This window comes from Penaeus chinensis, chromosome 5 (assembly GCF_019202785.1).
Source record: "Penaeus chinensis breed Huanghai No. 1 chromosome 5, ASM1920278v2, whole genome shotgun sequence".
Taxonomy (NCBI): Eukaryota; Metazoa; Arthropoda; class Malacostraca; order Decapoda; family Penaeidae; genus Penaeus; species Penaeus chinensis.
Window position 1 is genome coordinate 38,813,329 of NC_061823.1, and position 5,000 is coordinate 38,818,328.

The following is a 5,000-nucleotide window of genomic DNA, read 5'->3' on the forward strand; positions in this document are numbered from 1 at the left end:
CAACATGATAATAATAATAATAACAATAATGATAATAAGTGATCAGAACAATGATAATAATAGCTTAATAATGAAAATATGGACAAGTAATGACACTGACGACGGAACACTCAATCGAACAGCCACACTGATCGGTTCCACATTGCGCGCCACAAGAGAATTCTGGAATATTTAGCTGTCGGTGATATACAGTTCTTTTGTAAGTAATAAACTGAATTCTTAAGTACCGAATGGATTGATTATATGGGTTTTTAAGCAATAATTGATATGAGGTAATGTGTTCAAATAACTGGCGCAACCATGCCGCTATTCTCATGAGCATTTTCCTCCCCATTAACTGTAGTACATCATTAGTGTTTTGATTAATTAAATAATATTAAAATATCTATCTAGCTTGTGCAAACCATAAACAACAACTTACTGGATCTCATTTGTTTCTATTTATTTTGTATCCACAAAAAGAGAGAAAAGAAAGAGTGAAAAAAAATATAACAACAATGACATCTTTCGAAAACGACATTGACCTTAACTTCGACCAGAATCTACCAATTCAACATTTAAAAAAACCTTCTTCCTGAAAATGTAACTACTTACAAAATCATATTTATTCCTCATCTTCCCAAATTATAAAAATTCATCATAGAAGGAAAGCAAGTGTTTTTATTTAATAAATAGTGAGGAAATTTAGTGTAAATAAGCGGACACTGACCCGAGACCTAAAGAAATGAACCAATCAGCTTTTTAGAAATGGTCGATGGGCGTGGCTTCTCCGCAAATTTAAAGTATGGCGACAATTTTTGTAAATAATAACGATGATGATGCTGTTGACTGATTATAATAATAACAACAGTAATGGTAATAACAAAGGTAATAAAAGTAATAAAAAATAAAGAGAGAGAGAGAGAGAGAGAGAGAGAGAGAGAGAGAGAGAGAGAGAGAGAGAGAGAGAGAGAGAGAGAGAGAGAGAGAGAGAGAGAGAGAGAGAGAGAGCACGAGAGAGAGAGAGAGAGAAAGAGAGAGAACACGAAAGAGAGAGAGAGAAAGAGAAAAAAGAAAAAGAAAAGAAAAACGAGCTAACTACCATGAAAGAAAGAAAAAGAAAAAACAAAAAAGCACGATCTCGCTATAAACAAACATCCCTCTCTCACTAACGGAAACGTATCGTCACTTACCGGCGTAAAATCACATGTACACCTCCCTCACAAGAACACGAGGGAGGGGGTGTAAGGGGGATGGGGTGTAGGGGGAGGGGGGGGGGAAGAAAGAAAGGGAACAACGCGACAGAACAAATCAAAGAATAACAGCGGTGTTCAGCAGCTACGTGTTCTCTCTCGCACAGAACTAGGAAGTCTGAATGAAAATTTTGCACACGCGCGCTGAATCCTTTCTAGTCGAAGCATATGTTTTTTTTTTTTTTTTTTTTTTTTTTATTATCAGATACCTTATCTTTCTACCCGAAGACTAGAACTCTGCGTAATTAAATTCTGATATCGAGTAAAAAGCTAGGAATTATTTATGTACCCGCCTCTGGCTTTAATTGTTTCTAATGCTTGACTTTTATATCTATCTATCTATCTATTTATCTATCTATCTATATATATATATATATATATATATGATGCGGTGCTATGAATGCCAGTGCGTATCATGAAGTCGATTGCTGTGTGGTTCTCTCTCTTTCTCTTTCTCTTTCTGTCTCCCATCTTCCGTGGCTACCTCCTTCTCCCTCTCCTCTATCTCTCCCTCTCCCCCTCTCCCTTTCTCTCCTCCGTTCCTCTTCCTCTCCCCCTTTCTCCTCCACTCCCTCTCCCCCTCCCTCTCCCCCCTCCCTCTTTCTCCTCCTCTCTCTCCATTCTCTCCCTGAACCCCTTTTTTTCGGAGGACCTGGTAAGTGTGCATATCGAGATTGAGACCTTGCGATTAGCTAGTTATTGCCCCCAAAACAACTAAATACGTATTTGTGAGAGTGGGATGGGGGTGCGGGAGGAGGAGGAGGAGGAGGAGGAGAGGAGGAGGAGGAGGAGGAGGAGGAGAAGAAGAAGAAGAAGAAGAAGAAGAAGCAGGAGGAGGAGGAAGAGGAAGAGGAGGATAACAATAACACCACCCACATCAACCTCCCCCCCCCCCCCACACACACACCCCACAGTTCCCGCCCCCCCCCCCAACCCACCCTACCCAAACCCTACAATACCTTCTTCCCCCCCGCCAAGCTTCCCTCAGCTGACCCCTAGCCGCGGCGCCACACGAAGAGCAAATCCAAGCCAGACGAAACTGCTTTCCCCCAGATCACGTCCCCCCTTCCCCCCTCCCCCCCCCATTCACCCTTACCCTTCAGACAAGCATCGTTTTTTTCCCCTCAGGACGAACTCGCATACGATTGCCAACGCAGAGAGAGAGAGAGAGAGAGAGAGAGAGAGAGAGAGAGAGAGAGAGAGAGAGAGAGAGAGAGAGAGAGAGAGAGAGAGAGAGAGAGAGAGAGATAGAAAAGAAAGAAAGAAAGAAAGAAAGAAAGAAAGAGAGAAAGAGAGAGAGAGAGAGAGAGAGCGCGAAAGAAAGACAAAAAGACAAATTAGTAATAGGTTGCAGGTGATTGGCAGGAGATAAGAAGAGTCTGTTGATAAAAAAGACCGTCGAGCGAACTGCACGGTTACAAATCGGTAAACATGACAAACGGATTTTCAGACGCGATAAAGAAAGTACAGAATGGCATGAGATGAGCGGGAGACAGGACGTTCGGATGGCTGAACAATAAGGTGCCTTCTTGTGTATTATATGTAAACGTACAGGTACAAACACACATACACACAAAAGGTGGCACAAAGAGAGAGTCATAGATAGATTGATAGATTGAGAGATAGATAGAGAGATAGATAGATAGATAGATAGATATATAGATAGAGAGAGAGAGAGAGAGAGAGAGAGAGAGAGAGAGAGAGAGAGAGAGAGAGAGAGAGAGAGAGAGAGAGAGAGAGAGAGAGAGAGTGAGAGACGGGGAGAGAAAGAAACAGAAAGAAACAGAAAGAGACATAGAGAAAGAAACAGATACAGACAGACAGACAGATAGACCACGAGACAGGCAACCACCCCGATAACCAAACAAGGCTAACAGACAGACAAAAAAAAAACCGGACCGAGAGAACGAAAGAGACCGAACAACAGCCCGACCGACGCCCGCAGTGGCTTTCGTCCGCGGTCACATCTTATCGTACGAACAACAGCTTTGTTTTAGATGTTAAAGAAGGAATATCTTATCAAGGAAGATTAGACCGCGCGCCGTCGGAAACGCAGGGAAAGGAAAGTTACATCGAGAGGATACATCAGATCTTCTCTTACTCTCAGCATCTCCAAGCAGCCAGCATCTTCCTCTGGCCTTGGCGAGGAAGAATTGCAAGCGTTGCATGCACTGGCTTTTTCTTCCTCTCCTCCTCCTACTGCTTCCTCTTCCTCATCTTTTTCTTTTAATTTCTTCTTTCTCTCCTTCTTCTTCTTTTTCTTCTATCATATATACATCATAAATAAATCAATAAATGTCATATGTATATATATATATATATATATATATATACACACACATATATATATGTGTGTGTGTGTGTATGTGTGTGTGTGTGTGTGTGTGTGTGTGTGTGTGTGTGTGTGTGTGTGTGTGTGTGTGTGTGTGTGTGTGTGTGTGTGTGTGTGTGTGTGTGTGTGTGTGTAATTTCTCATATTCTTCTCCTATCATATATATATACCATCATAAATATATACATAACTCCTCCCTCCTCCCAATACAAAAAAATAAACAAAATGAGGGATAAAAAAAAAAAAAAACGATATATTGCTGAGAATACGTACTTGATGAAGATTAGATACCCGGTTGCATTTTTTTGCAACTTTGCAACTCGCCGCTACGAATTCTGGAGTGGCGTGCATAATCATGAATTTAGACTTGCAACTTTATTTTCAAGATCCTTCCGCATAACCAAAAAACAAACAAACAAAAAAATAGCAACAATAAAAAAACAAGTCTGTATTTAGAATGCTCATAAATAGTCCTTCCCAAAATAAGAAAGAAAGAAAGAAAGAAAGAGAGAGATAAAGAAAGAAAAAAAAAATCACATACCCGAGGACGATTAAATTTATTATAGTTCTCATCCGTTCCTCGAAAAGGGCAGGAACTTCTCGGGAATATCGAGTCCCACCTACCCTCTTCCCCCCCCCTCTCCCTCCCCCTCTCCCTCCTCCTCCCCCTCTCCCCCACTCCCTCTCCTACCCCCTACCCACCAGTGCCCTCCCCGCCTTCCCTTTCCCCCACCAGTTCTTCCCCTCCCCACCCTTTCTTCCCCCTCTCCCTATCCTTTTCCTTCCCCCTCTCCCCACCCCTTTCCCTCCTCCTCTCCCCATATCCTCCCCTTCCCCCTTTCCCTCCTCCTCTCCCCACCCCCTTACCCTCCACCTTCCCCACCCTTCCCCCTTCCCCTCCCCCTTCCCCATCCTTCCTTTCTCCCCTTCCCCCTTCCCCTCTCCCCACCCCCTCCCCTTCCCCCTCTCCCCACCCCTTTCCCTCCTCCTCTCCCCATCCCCTCCCCTTCCCCCTTTCCCTCCTCCTCTCCCCTCCCCATTACCCTCCACCTTCCCCACCCTTCCCCCTTCCCCTCCCCCTTCCCCATCCTTCCTTTCTCCCCTTCCCCCTTCCCCTCTCCCCACCACCTCCCTTTCCCCCTTTCCCTCCTCCTCTCCCCTCCCCTTCCCCCTTTCCCTCCTCCTCTCCCCACCCCCTCCCCCTTTCCCTCCTCCTCTCCCCCCCCCCTCCCCCTTTCCCTCCTCCTCTCCCCACCCCCTCCCCCTTTCCCTCCTCCTCTCCCCACCCCTTCCCCCTTTCCCTCCTCCTCTCCCCACCCCCTCCCCCTTTCCCTCCTCCTCTCCCCACCCCCTCCCCCTTTCCCTCTTCCTCTCCCCACCCCCTCCCCCTTTCCCTCCTCCTCTCCCCACCCCTTCCCCCTTTCCCTCCTCCTCTC

The 5,000-nt window shown here is 45.2% G+C and overlaps 1 protein-coding gene across 1 annotated transcript in view; it reads right to left on the reverse strand.

The window, feature by feature from the left end:
* LOC125025608 overlaps positions 1 to 5,000 on the reverse strand; it is a 9,497-nt gene that overhangs the window by 2,579 nt on the left and 1,918 nt on the right. The gene's annotated exons all lie outside the window — the stretch shown is intronic.